This window comes from Pinus tabuliformis, chromosome 5_1 (genome assembly GCF_031772625.1).
Source record: "Pinus tabuliformis cultivar Carrire ecotype Pingquan chromosome 5_1, CPIR1, whole genome shotgun sequence".
NCBI lineage: Eukaryota > Viridiplantae > Streptophyta > Pinopsida > Pinales > Pinaceae > Pinus > Pinus tabuliformis.
Window position 1 is genome coordinate 224300073 of NC_142305.1, and position 20312 is coordinate 224320384.

Genomic DNA, 20312 nt, shown 5'->3' on the forward strand with positions numbered 1-20312 from the left:
AACTGAGATCTTGCAATCTGATGTGGCTTTGTTAATCTCTGAGAAGATCAGGAAGCTACTGACCTCCTTCGCTGTGTTTAAACACTGTACAAAACTGTCCTGCAACATATATATACAATTGCTAGGCTGAATTAAAGAACTGTACAAAGGTTCAGGATCGCTACCATGCCTTGGAGTCGGGAGATCATCAACAACTTGATACTGAGCCTTGCAGCCTGCTAATGGAGAAGAGCACTGATTTATTTCATCATCCAACCTGCCAGCAGATGGATCATACCAAACTTGGAATGATACCTGCAATTCATTACAAACAGGCTCAGATAGCACTTGACTGATTTGCACTTGCTGCTCTTTCTCTTCTTTACATAATTCAGATGACTCAAAACAAAGCGGCAGTGGAGCAATTTGGATCATTTGATCACAAGCTGCTGCTTCCGAGTTCTCCTCCTCAGTCTGACATTCAATGACACTTTGGGGCTGCAAATCTAGAGGTAATGCATCAGGAGCAAAGGTTTGACTCTCCTCTAGATGGTCAGTAACAATACTTGCTGACACTTGCTTATTAATTGCATGATAGTTCTCCTTAATAAATTGAAAAGATTCAAAACAGAAAGGTAAAGTTCCTTCATTGAAATCAAAATTTTCTGGATTCTCCTCCTCCTCTTCTTCATAGCTGAAATTAACGGGCTGATCATTGGATTCAAGCTGCTGATCTTGAACTGTGCTTTCTGCCAAAATAAGCTCTGACTCCTCTACAAGGTTGATTTGGTCATTGGGCTCAAATTCATCATCATATTGATCATACTTTGGCAAACAACTGAAAGAGGAAAAGCTATCATATTCACATATTATAACAGGAGACTGCTCCTTCACATATGGCTCTATGAATATGTCATCTGTTTTATGGCAGGTTTGTTCGTGAATGTCACTACTTTCCTCTTGCAAAACAGATTTTTTCTGGTGCTCTAAACATTCCACTTTCATTGTGATCAGCTGCATCATTTCCTCTAACTTTTGTAACACACTATGAAGTCTTTCTTCTTGCTGTGCCTTGCGCTATTCTTCCCTCCTCTTTAGATTTGCCTCCACATCCACTGCTATGTCCTGCATTTGTTTCATAGTGGACTGGTTTCTTTCTCTCAAACGGAATTCCATTTCTGGATCAAAAGCTCTTGGATATTGCAATAGAGCTAAATCAGGGGGAGGTCTTATGTTCAGCGGCATAGAATGGTAGACTTGATTGAATCTGTCATAAAATTGCTGAACTGTTTCATTTGGAAGCCTTTTTAACTCATCATAATCTTGAATGAGCGAGAGGACACTGACTTTGATCATCCATCTATCAAGGAAAAGCTTGGAACACTGCTGAAGATTAGAGATGCTGGCCTCAGGCAATGCTTTAAACCAAGTCCTAACTTCGCTTTGCAAAGAAAGGGAAAATAGTCTAAGACTGACATCTTCATCTTCCACTTCAAATATAATCTTCAAAAGCCTGGATATGTTTCTGGGCAGTAATACCATTCTCTCCATCAAATCTAGGGAGATATTCAGGATGATTTGCAGGCAAAGGATTCAGCACAGGAGGCAAAACGAGTGGCTTGTATCTATCAGGAACTTTACGAGACACAGGAGTATATACAGGAACTGTAAGACTGGGCTCTATTTTTGGTTCCTCCTTGGCTGTATGATGATCTTCAACAACATTTGAGGATTGTTGTTCTGATGTGCAAGGAGGCTTTTCAACAACATTTTCCAAAGAAAGAACATAAAAATCTGATATAAAATCGTCTTTAAAATACAATATGCACAACAAAATCTGGTGCAAGAGAAAGAACATGATCTCTTGGATGATAATCCAAGTCAAGAGCCTGATCTGCTTATATAATTCCTTCGGGTTCATTTCTCCAGCGGAGTCTTTATGATGAGGATGATGTGGAGTCGCCAGGTGGATGAATTAACCTTCAAGTGCCTGATCTCTGTCCACCATCACAGATCAGAGCTAAACATGAAAAGCTCTGAAGAAAAGGAACACTTTCTCCATAAAACAAGGCAAACTCGTCAAAATTGGGGTTTACAGTAATAAACAAATGATTCAGTTCCCCAGTGGAGTCGCCATTATATTATCCCTCAGGTTGTCCCTTTTGACTCCTAAAGGGATATGACCAAGTTAAACACAAACCAACTTTGGACTGCAGGTCCTAGCCTACCTGCAGTCAGAGAGGGCTCTCTCTTTAGGATTTAGCTTTGTTTAAGGGATGATTTTAGGCTAGATATGATGCACATGGGTTTTGTTTGAGTTTGGTGGGATGGTTGATCTATTCAAGCAGAGTTGACATGCAAAGTGTAAGAAGTTCAAACCATTGGGCATGGAGTCAATGAATGTGAACTGAAGGGTGTGTTTTCCTTGGCAGAAAAGGGGAATATGGAGCAGGATAGCTACACAGGGCACAATGATTAAATGCTGGAACAAGGATGAAATAAGGGTTAGGGGATGAGAGGCAATTAAGGATCTCTCATCCGGCCAAAGAGGGAAAGTGGATGAAGACTATATAGGAGCAATGAAGGATTCCTAAACAGCATTCAGAAATGAGAAGTAGCTTAAACATGATCAATTAAGTATGCATATTCATCACTAATTCAGAGGAAAACATAGAAAAGTTACAAGAATTGAGCACAGAGGGCATGAAAGCCAGCTCTGAACTATTCCTTCTTCCTGCAACTTAGATTATGATATACATATGATACAGATACATATAAACTGATAAACAGGGGGAGGAAAGACTTATTGAACCATGAGCAAGCACATGAATTCCATATCAAGCTCTTCGGCCATTGAAAGTACAACCAGCCAGTTCAGATGCAAATATTCCAGTAATCTTTGATTACAGAAGTTCTTAAGCTTATAGTGCAAGTCTGGAATGAGAAATACAACCAACCAACCCTTAAAACAGTGTAGAGGGTGGTTTATATAGGAAAAATATCTACAATATACAGATCTCAGACAGATCTGATGAAATAACTGCTTCTAACCTAATCTGTACTGAAATAAATGCACAAAATATCTATCTAAGCTGCGCTGGAGGCAACAGCATTCAACATGAGTAAATATGGTGTCCTTTGAGCTCTGCGCTGGCCAATTTATCATAACTACGCCTTGGGAACTTGCAGCGCTGCTCTTGTCAGGCGGAAAGAGTCGATAGTGCGGACACAACCAACCTCCCTAGGAGCCTAAGACTCTCTAGTGACAAACAAGACAAACAAGAGCAATCCTTCTCTAAACATGCATTTACTATATAAGAAATCAAGTGTTTAGATCCTACCTGTAGTCCAACGCTGTTGTAGCAGTCCAGCCTCGCTGATCTGGATGAGCTCCTCCTTCACTTCGAAACCTGCATTCACTAACAATCAAACGATTAAATAGCACTTGATAATCTCATAAAATAAAACATATTTAACACATAGACCAAGGAGTACATGAAACAACTCATAAATAACAAGTTATTGAGAAGAATGGACTCATTTGCATTAATAGGAAACAAAAGGAACAATTACAACCTGAGCCTTGGTGTTGTGCAAGTCCCTCCCAGGGTCCATCAAGAGTTCTCCTTTACTTTGACAAAGCTCACCCACTTCCAAATAGAACAAGCAAAGATGGTAATCTCTCCTCACAAGCTTCTAAATGGGAGTCCTAATTCCAACAGCATCTACCCTTAGAAATGTTTAGCTTCCAACCTCCCCTCCTTCTGGCCCAATGCCTGTATTTATAGTGCTCAAGAGGAAGTTAATCAGGTCCACCATCAATGGGATAATCCCCTCTTTGGATGGGATAGCTCCCTTATTGATGGGATAAGTTCCTCTTTGGTAGGGGTACATGAACCATCTGGAGGCGCTTCATACATGTCAAACATACTTCTAGAAGCCTCTAGAAATGACCACAAGTAACTTTTTTGGAGTGAAACTTGCGCCTTTTGACCTTTACAGGGGTACGCACCTGCCCCTTTACATACAGAGCGTACAAGTACGCAGTTTTTGTGAACATTAGGTGCGTATACGCAGGTAAGGCCGAGAGAATCTGCGTACCCAGAGATAAACACATTTACAAAGACTTTCTCTCTTTTTGGAGTTTGACATGGAAAGCAGAGGCATAAGACTTGCCCAGGAGGATAGCATGACTGTTGATAGAGCCATACTAACTGTAAATAGCCATGGTGACATTTTTTAGTGTAACAGATTGCCCCCTAAAGTGCGAAGCCTATAGTAGATTAGGGTTTTGTATTATCTAGGAAGGGTGAAGCGCTTTATCATTTCAAGGATTATCCCGTGGAGAGCCTGGTCAGAACCTGCAATTTTCAACACAAAATACATGTATAAGATTATATCATCGCTGAGGTAGGCATTCCCATACTCAGATCAAAACTTTAACTAACAGACTAACTACTCTGATACAGGAATGATCTTGCAGTACATCATAATCATAGACTTTTGTAGACACAGTATGGGCGCAGCCATCTGTTTATGATTAGTCTACTTAGATAATGAATACAAAACTCCTCACAGCCTGGATGGTGGAAACTAGATCCAGGGTCTTCATTTCTACTTCCCGAATTGGTACGATTCTAGCCATGCGAATAAATGAGTTGATGTCGAACATGGTAGAAACCACTTGATTACCAGTCGATGATGTAAACTGTTAACAAGTGTGAGAGAAACCACCAGTAATGTCAATGATTCTCAAAGTACCCAGTACAATCCATGAGATGTGAATGAATGAGTTGATGTCGAACATTTCACGGAATCCTTCGATCGAAAGTTAATGATGTAAACTGATGTCAAAGGCGAGAAACCTGCCATTGATGCATGCATACTTCAAGGTACTGACGATTTCTAAGTCATCTCTCTAGATAGTGTGCTGATGTCGATAGAAAGTGACCCGTTGTAGGCAAGCCCACAACACGAAATCATTGTTCAAGTTGAAGAAATGTTGCTGTAAGGACTGACTCAGGGATGGTCAAATGGATGAAAAGTATTTTGCAGATGAAAGTTTATTTGCAGAGACCTCTTGAACACATAACGCCACGACAAATGGTTTGGTTACGATTTGACCCAAAGTTAATACCCGGAAACGGTTGAAGACTTTTCAAAGTGGTTTGATCAACTTTTAAGGCAAAGGATTTCCCAACCCAGGTGAACGGAAAGTGTCGTGTTCAAGAGCGGTGATAAGGTTCTTCTGTAACAAAAGATAACAAATAGGCTCATTCTTCTCTCTTTTTCCCCCGCCATTTCTGGCAAGTACCTCTTTATTTTTAACAAGCTTGAGGAGGATAACATATGCTTGATTATAAGCTCATCCTTCGGACGAGTCCAACCTAGTTTTGATTCGAACCCTAGGAAGGAGTGGTTCGTTCCTATTTGTAATTGAACAGGTCCTTTACTGTGAAATTTTAACGAGCCCAGTATAGGAGAAACTCGGCGTTTTTCAATTTTAGAGAGTCTGAAAAACTTAAGAAGACTCCAGATTGACCTTTTTCGTAAATTTGTGTCCCCCAAGCCCGAAAAAGTATAAAATAATACCTGGGAGAACCGCTTGATCTTGCGACCAAGGAGTACTTTCATGATTAGTGTCTCTGACCTGAAAAGTAAAAAGCGATCAAGGACACGTCGTTTTATTTCCATATCAAGTTTGAAACGACAAAAACTCGGCCATCTTTTCCTGTTTTTACGGTCAGAAAAGAGCTATAAGGGGACCGTCTTTTAATTCCGTTTTAACGAGTGTAAAAGAAACGCTCGGCAATCTTTTCATATTTTAGGAGTCAGAAAAGAGCTTAAAAGATGACTCTGATGTTTTGGTTCGTGAAAAATGATGATTTTACTCTAAAGTCCTTTTGTCCTGCACAAAAACGACACATTACTCATACCTGTTTAAGATGGGTAAAAATACATTGAAAAATGTCCTTTCATGGTGAAAAATAAACAAACTTAGCATTCATTCATCCAAAAAACCTATAAAAAGACTTTTTACCATGTCATTTTACCATTTTACTGTTGAGGTTGAGAAAAGGGCTTTTGACAAGAAACTTCCCGTGGAGATTACGAAGAATCGGACCGTCAGAATCGAACGCCGTTTCACCAGGTATTCTACAACACCCCTCTCTTGATTTCCATCCGTTTAGAATTCATTTTTAAGCTTTTATTTTATTTTTTGGGGGTCTTGGGGTTTCAAGATGCGCACTTCGGGGTACGCAAGTCATGCACTGCTGACTTGCGTACCCCGATATTTTCTCAATGGGAAAATTACGAGGTGTACGCACCCGGCCTTAAGGGCAGCTGCGTCCAGACGCTCTGTTCCTAAAGGCCAGGGTACGTACCCCGCAAAACGCAAATTGAAACCCTCATACCTCCAAAATAGACCAAAATTTTTAAATTTTATGGATCCTAACTGATGTTTTATGATGTGTAGGGAGCACATCATGCTTGATTGGCGCGAAAGAGAGCACGAGGACGTTGATTTAGCCGCAATCAATCATCAACCCTCCATTGATGCTTTGAAGGCATGCGGACTATACAAATACTGGGCCATAGCTGGCATGAGGGCACAGGTGCCATTCTTAGAGTGGCTGGTTGAAAGGTGGAACGTCCAGGAACAATGCTTTTACATCGGAGAGCACCAACTCGAGATAGACCCTCTGATATATATTTTCTCACTGGTTTGCCCAACAGGGGCGAGCAACTGACTCTCTCCGGGACTAGGCCGGGTGGCCAATCCCTTGCTAGCCTCTGGCTAGAGTGGTGCAACAATCAGAACCAGAAGAAAGGGATAGAAATCAAATATATATCCCTGCCTGAACTTATGGTAATTGCCTTTACAGTTACCAGACTCTGCGGCGTAGCCGCCTTGCACATTGCCACCGGGTCCCAAATGCGGATAGCGATAGATTGCTACCAAGGCACCATTTTCAACTGGTGCGAAGCTGTGTTGGCCAACATGAAGGCCCAACTAACTAGGGTAAAGACCGGGAAACTAAAGACCTTTGGGTATGGGCCTTTGGTTGTGAGCTTCGCCCTAGAGAGAGTTCCTATGTTGATCCCTCAGCAGCTTACTGTTCCAGTTGGGGCTCCTCGGGAGCCTAAGTTGACGAGATGGGTTACAGTGATGGCCCGACATCTTGATGAGGGCACGACAGTGGTTCGATTTCCTGATGGTTACTTTCACTGGCTAAAGGGCCAGGTCTTTGCTATTCAGGACTTTCCTTATGCCGGAATGGATTTTCGGAATGATCCGGACATGGTTCTTCCACAGGGAGAACAGTGGGACGACAGAGGTATTTCATTTTTCACAAGTTTTTAAATTATGTATATTTTTTTGTTTTTATATATATCGCCTCAAAACTGACAGCACAAATTTTCAAAATGCAGATGTAGGTCCACGGCGTCCAGCCAACCTTCGGGCTTTTGAGAGGAGAGTACCAGCTATACCAACACCAGCCCCACAGGATGCGGCCGCAGAGACCTTAGCCGAGCTGGAACAGGATCTAGAGCGTCTGACGGTGGATATACCAGAGACCACCATAGATGACATTCCCATTCGACTTCAGCGCTATGTGGTCGCAGTCCCAGGACCTTTTAGGAGGTTCTTGTGTAGGGTAGCGCGGGCAGTGGTCTCGTATAGAGAGCACCACCAGTGATTGGCTAGTCACTTTTGTAGACACATATGACATTTTTGGTTTTTTGTACTTATCATTTTGCCGATCATAAGGTGTTTTAAACCTATGATCGAAGACGATGTATATTTTTTGACACACTCCTATCTATATATATATCATTATTACCGGCTCATTTTGTTTAACATATGTGATGAAATGTTTTTTAAATTTACTTGCATGATTATCGTAAATGTCTGTCCAACATTCGAGAAGCAATTGCATCTGCTAATGTATTTAAAGACCTTGGAATATGCTGATATTCAATGTAATCAAATTCACGTTCCAAGAGGTGCACTCTCAAAAACAACCTTAATAACATAGGATTTCTAATGGCATATACTCTATTAAGCTGTAATACAACGAGTTCAGAATCTAACCTCACTATCAAACGTCGAATTCCAAATGAAATAGATTCAGACAATAATTCAACCACTGCACTGTATTCTGCAATGTTGTTCGTCGTTTGACCGAGGCTCACCCCATGCATAGAAACTAACTCGTCAGAGGGCGAATAGATAACCCAAGCTGCGGAAGAGATATTCCGTGTACTATGACAAGCACCATCGGCAAATCCAATGTACGTTTGGAGAGGCGTCGACATCTGCAATATCAAGAGTAAAACCAAGATAAGCCAGAATAACGACGAAAAACACACTTTCTAAGCTAAGCACACTATCTAAACTAACAAACATACTAGCTAGAAAGAAAACCTAACCTAACTAAAATTCTCCATACCCACCATTTAAGCATAATACCTCTTTAGGTAAAGTCCATTTCTGGGTTTACCCAAAGAGTCCCCATCAAAATCTACCAGCTCATACGCCCCTTTTGCTAGCTTTCGCTTTACAATATAGGGTCCATGCCACATAGGAACGAATTTTCCAGCACCTAGCTTATCGTTAGCTTGATCATATAATAGCACTAGGTCTCCCTCCGAAAAACTCCGATGGGTCACATTTCTATCATACTAAGCTTTCATTCGCTTCGCGTGAGTCTCGATTGCCAATGCAGCGTCACGTCGAGTCTCATCTAACTGAGCTAAGTATAATAAACATTTCTCCTCTTCGGAAGTAGCTGGGAGTAATTCGACAGCCATTTGAAGTGATGGGATTTCGCATTCAATGGGTAATACAGCTTCCAAGCCATAAACTAGCTGGAAAGGAGTGAACCCTGTTGAAGTTTTCACTGAAGTTCGGTATGCCCATAGCGCTGAAAATAACATGTTGTGCCAATTCGACCGATGAATACCAATGATTCGTCGGATCATGATAACCAGAACTTTGTTGATAGACTCAACCAAACCGTTGGCTTGCGGATAATAAGGAGTAGAGCTATCGTGGCGCAAACCAAGCTGGCTTGTAAGCTCAGTCATCATGATGTTTCGAAAATGGCTCCCATGGTCAGTGATGATTGCTTGCGGGACACCAAACCTATTTATAATGTGATTGAATACGAAAACTGCAGCTGTTTTGCCGCTTGCGTCGAATGTAGGCATCGCCTCGGCCCATTTAGTAAAATAATCAACCGCGAGGATGATATACGCATGCCCCCCGGCCGAGTGAGGGTTACAAGTAATAAAATCGATACCCCATTTGGCGAAAGGACCAACGGAAATTATAGTATGGAGAGGAGCAGGTGGTGCACACATCTTGCGATCAAACACTTGACAGTTGTGGCACTTTCGGACCGCAATGATACAATATTTAAACATGGACGGCCAGAAATAGCCAGCGCGCAACACCTTCTGAGCTGTGGCATACCCAGACATATGACCGCCACATGCTCCAGAGTGACAATCATTCAATACCCTCTCAGCCTCTTCGTGAGTTAAACAATGTCGAAAAACTAAGTCTGCCCCCCGGCGATAAAGTGTATCTCCAATAATTCTGTATTGCTAGGATTGAAACCGAATTTTTCGACGTTCCGACTTTGAAGCTTCAGGCCGAAAGGTTTGGGTTTGGAGATAGATGATTATATCCCCGTACCACGGATCTAAAGTACTGATAAGAAACAAAGATTCGTCCGCAATGGACTCCTCTGCCACAGTTTCTGTGTCAGCATGCGGGAAATCACACATCAATTCCGCAAAAACTAAGGATTTCTTAGACTTGGACTTCTCGAACTCCAAGTCGAACTCTTGCAGGATAACGATCCATTTAGAGTACTTTCCCCCTAGCAGTTGTTTAGTCAAAATATAAATCATAGGGTTGCAATCCGAAATAACTGTAGTTTTACGGAGAAGAATGTAGTGACGAAAACGCTGGACAGCTTGAACGGCTGCCAGGGCCAATTTCTCCACATGCGAATATTTTAGCTCAGTGGGGTTTAATGTCCTACTAAGATAATATATCACATGTTCCGCTCCGAATTCATCTTCTTGAACTAACACCATTCCAATAGTGGAATGCGAAGCTGCGAGGTATAAGAAGTAGTCCTGGTTGTAGTTGGGAGGATGCAACAACAGTGCATGGGTCAACGCGTGCTTAAGTGCATCAAAATATTGTTGGGCAATCTCATCCCAAAAGAATTGAGCATTCTGTTTCAACAACCGTGTAAAACCTTTAGTGACCTCGGCGTAGTTTGGAATGAATTGGCGTAAAAAGTTCGCTTTCCCTTGCAAACTTTGGAGTTGGCGCAAACTCGAAGGAGGAGGCAATTTGATGATAGCTTCGACCTTCAAGGGATCGACGTGAATGCCGGCTTTTGAAACAACAAATCCCAGCAATCGACCTGTTTCTATACAAAATACACACTTGTGGGGATTCAACCGAATACGATAATGCCTACACCTCATAAAGATTGCTCGTAAGTGGCCAAGGTGATCAGCTCGATGTAAAGAATGAGCAGGCAAATCATCGAGGTACGGTTGCACAATGTGCTTGATGTCATGAAATGCGTAAGACATCGCCCGTTGAAAAGTGGCTCCGGCATTCTTAAGTCCAAAAGGTAATTTGCAGTAAGCAAATGTCCCCCATGGACAAATGAATGTCGTTTTTGGTTGATCGGCAGGTAGAATATTGATTTGATTATAGCCTGAAAAACCATCCATAAAGGAAAACATTTCACTTCCGGCACAATCATCAATTATTTGATCGATATAGGGCGTAGGATAGTTGTCTTTTGGACAAGCTCGATTTATATCCCTATAGTCGATACAGATTCTTATTGTTCCTTGCTTCTTGTTAACCAGAACAATATTCGATACCCAATCTGTTAACGGGATTGGATAAATGAAACCTGCTTTCAACAGCTTCTCGACTTCTGCTTTAATCGCAGCCGCTTTCCGAAGGTGAATCTGACGCAACCGTTGCCGGACGGGTTTAGCGTCCGGGTAGGTCTTTATTTCATGAACAACAATGGCAGGATCGATTCATGGCATTTCCTCGTAAGACCAGGCAAACATGTCGCGGAATTCTTGGAATAGGGCCTTGTAAGTTTTAATTTCATCTTCTGTACATAAGGCACCTATATGAATGTTTTCCTCAATTCCGGGCTTCACTGAAATGTCAATGGGAATAGTGCGAGAAATATTCCCTAAATTCAACTCCGAATCAGAATGTTTCGTTGGATTCTGAGTGTCGTTGACATATTCAGTGGTAAAGATAGATGAAAAATCATTTTCAAAAGCATCATCCTCAAGCAAAAACGAAGATCTATGATGGAGATCTTCCCATGGTAGATCGTCTACACTTAGGATTTCGCGAAGTTGCTCGTCAGATGACACGACTTCGGGAAACGCTATCCATTCTGAGGTTGATGTGAAAAGTGATTCTTCACTGACCACATTCATTTGGTCGATTTGGGTTGAACGCGAGTCGGTAAAAGACATGACGGCTTCATAAGCAATTTCATATGGACTCAAAGGCATAGCATCACCGAATGAGTCTATCTCAGATTCAGATGGGACAATCCAAGGATCGTCGTAAATAATGGTGTCTGATGTAATCATATGAATTGAAGCAAATGAAGGGTCTGCATTGATTGGAGGGAAAGGAAAAGTTCCCAGTAAACCGGAATCTTTAACTAAACCTACGCCAACGTCCCTATAAGGGATTGTCGTCTTACCGACATGCTGGATACTCTCTGAAGAGGCTGGGTCGGATGAAAAGTATGTCAGCTGATCAATGTTCATGATCTTACCGTTATGTGGAAACTTTATTACTCTGAAGACCGATGAAACGACCGCTGTCATAGCATATGACCAACTTCGACCCAAAAGAAGGTTGTAGTCTAGAGGGGCATCAACCACCTCCACATCCAGACTAACGGTTTTACCTTCTACCCCTATAGGCAATTCCTGTAGAATACCAAACGGACGGAACCCACGGCCATCAAAGGCCTTAAGGATGGTCGGGGATTGGTTCAGCGAAGGAGAACCAAGCGATCTCCAACACTGAATCGACATAATACACGTAGAAGCTCCCTCATCAATCACAGTCCGATGAATAGGCCTGTTTTTTACTATCACTGGAATCTGGAAAGCCATTTGATGGGGTAGACGCGGTGTACTATTTTCTAGATCGAAGATTATCAGATTTGGGTCCTGAACATCAACAGCTCCGATAGCCGACAAAAGTAATTTTCGTTGTGCTGGGCATGATTGCAGCACTTCTAAAGCCGACATTGCTGAGGGTGAAACAGCTAAGTCCTCAACAATGTTGTAATTATGGGCCGCTCTCGCATGTGGATTGAAAGCAGACCTTCGAAGTACACCCTTGGCGGGCGGTTTGATTACTAAGTCCGTGTTAGGTTTTTCGATCTGTAGTGGATCGGAACCAGGAGTTGAGGTTGATGGATTAGAATGAGAAGATTCTGCTTCCTTACCATCAACAGGATTCTTACTACCATAATCTTGCGACCGAGTCGCAATCCTCACATGAGACATCATCAAAATGGGTTCTTCACTGGCAGTCGAGGAAGAACCTATCATCTTACTCTCCTTCTTTGGAAATGGATCTTTTAACACAACAGGAGTGGGAGAACCTTTGACTATTTTCACAACCTCGGCCCGATGAGGGCAATCTCTTGTAAAATGATCCTCTTCACAAATAAGACAAGGATATCGAGGTTTGCGCTTTTCGTCATTGGTTTCCGACTTTTCTGTTTTCTCCTTCGGAGCCTTGTCTGCTTTAGCCTTCTTCTTTCCTTTCTTCTTTCCACCGTTTTTTGATTTGGCCGTAGATGACTCTACAGCGTGAATATCGGTGGAAAGTTCAGGAGAAGACTCTCCTGTCGGGGAATCAGGCAAGGTGATGATAGGAGTAGTAGAATTCTTGGAAGACTTCTTCTTGCTCTTTGTGTTCACCGTACCAATCATACCATCAGCGGCATGAGATCCCGAAGGAGCAGCAGCAATTTGATTCGATTTTGGAAGATCTGGGATCTTCTCGTGTAACGTACCTGACTGAGTATAAACTAAGTCAAGGTACTGCGCCTGAGCAATGACTTGCTCCTCAGTAACTACTCCGGCCTTAGCTACATCTTCAGTAATCTTTGGAAATAATGATTTAACAAACCATTCAGCTAAGATTTGGTCAGAATAAAAACTTTCACTAACCTCTTCGACGTCTCCACTCATGAATGTGATCAGAAATATACGTGGACGTCGATTGTTTTAGTGAAGTTAATAACTCTGTGCCGTTATCGTATCTGACCGGCAACTGAAAGTGAGTTAAGAACGAGGTAGCTAACTGGCTAAAATTGTAAAAAGAGGCCCGTGGCAACTCAATGTACCACTTGGCCGCAAGACCAATGAGTGTACGCTGGAAAAGACGTAAGCGGATCGAATCATCCGAGATAGAATTTGAAGCACACCAGAGGTGGTAAGTCATCACATGATTGGACGGATCCTCTCCAGACTTACCTTCGAACTTGGGTATATCACTGGGCAACTTATTTGGCATTGGCGGCCAGAACGGAAGATATTGAATTGGATCATTCGTTAGGCGCGTCAAGTCTGGTAAATCCAAAGTTGCGATAAACGGTAATTGCCGGTTAGGATCTCTAAAACTCTGGGTCACAAGACCAGTCCCAGGAGGAGGATATCCAGGATAACTAGGAACAGGAATCGCATCAGGGATATTATATCCTCCTGGAAAACCAGGATTAATCGGACCGTACTGGGGTTGCTGAGGTTGTTGATAAGTGTACCCAGGATACGGTTGATACTGGTAAACCAGCTGCCGGACAGCTTGCCCATATTGGTATTGTCCCTGGTACGGTTGATGAACAAATTGAGGTTGAGTAGTGACAACCGTACTTATACCAGGCTGACCTGTAGGCATCTGGACCGTGGTTTGAATCGTAGATCCAGACAACGGTAAAGATGTCTAAGGAGTGGTTGCAGAGACAGTAGAAACCGGAGCTGTCGATACTCCAAAAGTAAGTGCGGCAGATGTTGCGGTAGTTGCAGCAGCCGTTTGAGATGGAGTACTAGGTGCAATTGGCGGCTGAGTAACTACCGAAGTTACAGAAGTTTGAACATTGGACTGGACAGGTTGCGGTTGCTGGGGTGGACCAGAAACTACGGGTTTTCCAGCTTGAGGTACCAACTGTATACTTGGCTGCAACACCTGTTGACCCTGTGATGGATCCCACACTATCATTCCGGGGTATTGACCCGTAACAGGTTGAGGATACTGAGATCCATAACCGGATTGAGGATAGGATTGATAATTGAAAGGTACAGTTCCCATACCTTGAACATATGACTGACCTTGAGGTGGTTGATAACCTTGACTCGAGTATTGACCTTGGGGTAAATACTGATACTGGGGTTGACCTTGACCTTGAGGTTGATACCCTTGAGGTTGATACCCTTGGGGTTGATACCCTTGAGGTAAATATTGATACTGAGATTGACCTTGGGGTACATATTGAGGCTGGGGTTGACCTTGAGGCATGTATTGCACCATAGGTACATACTGCCCTTGAGGCTGCCCCCCAGACACAATTTGTGTACCTTGAGGTTGCCCCCTAGGGTTAATTGAGGTTGCCCCCCAGGCGGTAATTGGCCACCTTGAGGTTGAGAAACAGGAACTGAACCTGACATCATGTAAATGTCTCCTACACCCAACGATTTATTACCATTGTTTCCAGCTAATAACCCTTGATCGACGAGTTGAGGAGATGCCCCCGCAAAGATACCAGAAAGTGACTGATACCCAGTGGGAAGAGAAGGACCACCGTGTAAGAAAGATTCGGGAGTTTGAGTAAACACGGACGACTGACCAGACATATTTACAGGAGTATAAATACCTCCAGGTGGAAAAGGAATACGAGGTGTAGAAAAACCTATCCCTGAGTTGTCTAAATAATTGGTTAACGAAAGGTACCAAGTAGTACTTCTAGGAGGACTGTAAAAGATAGATTCACACTCCCTGAGCTCAATAGTAAGTTGATCTTCAAGGTTAGAGACGCCTATTTCTTCCTCTGGAGCAAGTTCTTCAATAGCAATCAAACCAGTAGGAAGATTTTCGGTGATAACTCGTTCTACTCTGGGTGAATCTGGAACACTAGAAGTCGGAGTAACAGGTTCAGATATTTCAGGTTCTTCGCCTATATCACTAGTAGACGAAAAACTACCAGCAAGCTCAGAAACTGTAACAGCTTCGGGATTATAACCTGTCTCTAGACTTTGGTAATTTGGATGGACCACCAAGGAAGATTCTCCTTCTTCAGGTGAACCTACTCTACTGCCACTAGGAGGAGTTACAAGGACCTTCAATCCTTCGTACTGACCCGGGACGTCTTCAGGAGATCCACCCCGTGATCTACGGAGTTTCCTCAACAAATCAGTTCCGATAACAATCTCAGGTGACTTACCCCGAAGTCTACAGGACTGTCTCGGTAATTCCGCCACAGCTAAAAACTTTTAACTACTACACACGAAAACAAAGTAAAATCTCAAATCAAACCACCTAAAGTCGCTGAAGAACCAAACAAATTTGAATCACACGCCTAAAGAATCTATGGCGTCAAACCAAGCACAAACAGTAGCCTTCCAGACCGAAAACGCTAGTTGGAGATGAAACCCAACATCGCCGGATTCAGTACAGAAGTGGCGGGTGGAACAGTTACCCCGGCAACCTGCTTAATGAATAAACCGGCACAAGTTCCTCCACTTTAACCGTCTCGAGTGAAGTGAACCCCCCGGAAAATCCAAGTGAGTCTAGCCGACGTCTGCTCCAGGTACAGTGGGATCTTCCCTCCACCGTCACCTCGGTAGAATCCTAAAGATAATGGTCACTAAGGTTACCAACCGCAACAAATGCACCTGGGGGAACAATCTACACTCCGATAGCACGCAAGGGCAGAGTATCAAGCTCAATCCCCTTGCCGGTTCCTTGACAATAATCCAAGGTTTACCGACAAGTGACCCCTGGCTCCTCGACAATGGTTAATCCGAGGTTTACCGTTTGTAATACGTGCGTGTCTGGCATCGTTCCCAACGAGGGAGGATTGATCCCCTCACTGGTTCGGACACGAGCTCATGCTTCTCCTTTAAGAGGAGCTTTCCCAGAGTACAAATGAGACAATTGGATTTATTCTATCACAAGATAAGCTACTTGTTTGGTTTTGTTGTCTTGGAGAGTTAATTACTCTCCTACTCCAAGACACTAGCCTGATCTAAATTGGTGTTTCAGAGCCCTAGTAAATAAAAGTTACTACGTTGATTTTACTTTAAGCGTTAATTTTATGGTTTTTGTTAAAGACAAAAGGTAGCGGAAATGAAACCAATGGTGTGTAGACTCGACTCAAACCACTACAAAGATGCACCTAAGATGATTTACGCTACTTTTCTCTTTCAATGAAACTCCTAACTAAGAGAGTTGGAAAATGCAAATTTTATAGAAAACAACTTTCTTAGTAAAGACAATCAAAGAAACAATTCTCTTTATCTTTCCAAGCATACAAACATGACCACTCCTTACGTGCACGAAAAATTCTTTTTCTTTCAAAATACCTCAAAGCTACTTGAAACAAAACTTTTCAAAGGAGATGTTTTTGTATTTTTTTATTTAATAAAGCATATAAATCTATTTTAACAAAAATCAATCTCAAAATCTATAAAATCTATGAAAAATTGACTCACAAGCAAATCAAAAAGAAATTTACTCTAAAGCAAACCTAACGAGGCAAAAGCCTACAAAGATGATTCTAGGTTGTTTTACTTGACCACAATCAAGCCAAGGACTAGCTAATGCAGAATCAAAAGACCAGTCAAAACAAAACTCAAATCTTTTTGTTCTTTTTGTAAAATGGAATTCAATACTCAATCAACAAGCACTTCGAAATTTGCCAAAGAGACAACTCAAAGGTAGGTTGCTCTCACAGGTAGACTTTATGACAGGTCCGACTCATAAGAAAGTTGACAAAACCAGAGAGATCTAAGGCTTGACAACTTCTACCACCAAAGTCACTACAGGACCTATTCAAAAATCAAACCCTAGGGCTTAAACTTCTATGAAATCCACTAAAAAACTCAATGCTATTGAAACAAGTTCAGGTGAAGATCTTTGACAAGAGACTAATGGATCTGGGCAGTAAAAACTAAGAAAAAGAAAAATCTAAGAGGAAAAATATAAAAAATGGAAATTTCTTAATTTTTAGCAGGGTATGCAGGCAACCTGTTAAGATAGGTGCGGGCCCGCTCTGTGCACACAGAAACAGTGCGTACAGGTACGCACTGTGCAATACTCAGAGGGTGCGTACTACTGAAAAAACCAAGAAAAACTAAATTCAATCTAACCTTAAGCTAACCCACCCAAATACAAAGTCACAGAGCCAAAAACCAGAAAATAAATGACTTTTCTCAGATCAAAGTTGCATACAAAGGAAAAAACTTTCTCATCAATGGATTCCCCAGTGGAGTCGCCATTTTGTCAGGCGGAAAGAGTCGATAGTGCGGACACAACCAACCTCCCTAGGAGCCTAAGACTCTCTAGTGACAAACAAGACAAACAAGAGCAATCCTTCTCTAAACATGCATTTACTATATAAGAAATCAAGTGTTTAGATCCTACCTGTAGTCCAACGCTGTTGTAGCAGTCCAGCCTCGCTGATCCGGATGAGCTCCTCCTTCACTTCGAAACCTGCATTCACTAACAATCAAACGATTAAATAGCACTTGATAATCTCATAAAATAAAACATATTTAACACCTAGACCAAGGAGTACATGAAACAACTCATAAATAACAAGTTATTGAGAAGAATGGACTCATTTGCATTAATAGGAAACAAAAGGAACAATTACAACCTAAGCCTTGGTGTTGTGCAAGTCCCTCCCAGGGTCCATCAAGAGTTCTCCTTTACTTTGACAAAGCTCACCCACTTCCAAATAGAACAAGCAAAGATGGTAATCTCTCCTCACAAGCTTCTAAATGGGAGTCCTAATTCCAGCAGCATCTACCCTTAGAAATGTTTAGCTTCCAACCTCCCCTCCTTCTGGCCCAATGCCTGTATTTATAGTGCTCAAGAGGAAGTTAATCAGGTCCACCATCAATGGGATAATCCCCTCTTTGGATGGGATAGCTCCCTTATTGATGGGATAAGTTCCTCTTTGGTAGGGGTACATGAACCATCTGGAGGTGCTTCATACACGTCAAACATACTTCTAGAAGCCTCTAGAAATGACCACAAGTAACTTTTTTGGAGTGAAACTTGCGCCTTTTGACCTTTACAGGGGTACGCACCTGCCCCTTTACATACAGAGCGTACAAGTACACAGTTTTTGTGAACATTAGGTGCATATACGCAGGTAAGGCCGAGAGAATTTGCGTACCCAGAGATAAACACATTTACAAGGACTTTCTCTCTTTTTGGAGTTTGACATGGAAAGCAGAGGCATAAGACTTGCCCAGGAGGATAGCATGACTGTTGATAGAGCCATACTAACTGTAAATAGCCTCGGTGACATTTTTTAGTGTAACAGCTCTCAAGTGTCTTTATACACTGTTCTGGCAATAACTGGGCTTTAAACACTTGAATTGCCCCTCTAGGCGGTTCTGCTGCTGTAGAGTGGCTTTAATGCTCATAACTGTGATTTGGCGGGCTTTGATGGCTCTGAGCTGCTTTATTGACTTTGATGGGGGCCTCTTTAATGTTCTGCTGCTTTTGGGCTGCTGATCTTTTGAACTGATACTCTTTGCCGCTTCCTCTGATACACTTTGACACTGAATCAGGCCACTTTCTCTCTCTGATACTCTTTGCCGCATCAAAATCGCCCTTTTATGGTCACTTATGGCAAGATTTGACTGTTGTTGTGCTGTCTGCGGGCTTCTGGAGGCTTTGGAGGAGTTTCGGCGCTTGGCCGATCAAAAAATGCCTTTAAACTGATAAAATTCCATAATTGATGGAGAAGCAGCGCTCTGGAGGCATCTGAGGAGGAATCATGCCTTTAGAAGTATTTTTTGGGCCAGAGCGACTTAGAATGGCTAAGGAAACCATCATTTCCTTTATACCTGGGCGGGCACGGGCGCCGCACATAAAACATTAAAAATGGCCCTTTTATTATGAACAGGCGGAATGCCTTTAAAACATGAATTTCATCAAAATTTGGGGCTAGGCGGACACTGTGCAAAATACTAAATCCTGGCCGTCGGATCCGGCGCGGGCCGATCCAACGGCCCAGACCTCATCGCAATATCACATCGTGGCGGACCCGGGGGTGGCACATAAAACTTGCGATGAGTGAAACAAAGGGCGAACCCGAAATCCTCTATAAGCCCACTTTTTATTGATATCGGGTCCGGCCCATCGGCGAAACTCTTATCGGCGGGACAAACATATGACCCCCGAAACCATCGGACCCGAAATGCTTTTACAGGCCCTCTTTATTTTATTTTGGGTCCGGCCCATCGGCGAACCCAAATCGGCGGATTTTAATGAAAATGATAAGCGGACCCGATATTCATTAAGCTCTGCTTTATTGTATTTCGGCTCCGGAATATCGGAGCACTCCCATTTCGCTGTACAAAGGGCTCCTTTCAGACCCGAAACTTTTATATGTCGTGCCTTAATAATATTTCGGCTCCACTGGTCGGAGCCATATACATGGGGTGATCGCCGATATAATATGGGCCGTTGATCTGGGGCCCAAAAATGGATGGCTGAGATTAACTCGGCAGCTTTGCAATCGGGGAAACCCGGGGGCGGGCCTTAACAATGGAGCGATGCGATATGGTAATATAAGCGATAATGTTATTGCAATGCGATATATGCAAATATCACAATCGGCGATAAGGCGGGGCATGTTATATATATAATATATGCAATGAAATAATGTGATGTGACTGCCGACTGTCGATGTGATATCGCAATCGGCGATCGGCGGTCCACCATCGGCGAAGAACCCATCGGCAACACACATATATGTTTGTTTTAATGCATAACTCCCCCTCCCGACTGCGATATCGCATCGGAGGGGGTCCAAAAAGGGAGCTTTTCATTCGGAGCAAGGCTATAACACTAAAGGGATGCTTTGTGAAATCAGAGGGGCCTTTTTTTAGTGTTTTGAATGGATTATAAGGCATCGGAGGGGGTCTGATAGCCCAAAAGGAGGAATTTTCAAGCATATGAGGGATTTTCATGCCTTGGAAGGAGTCCTAAG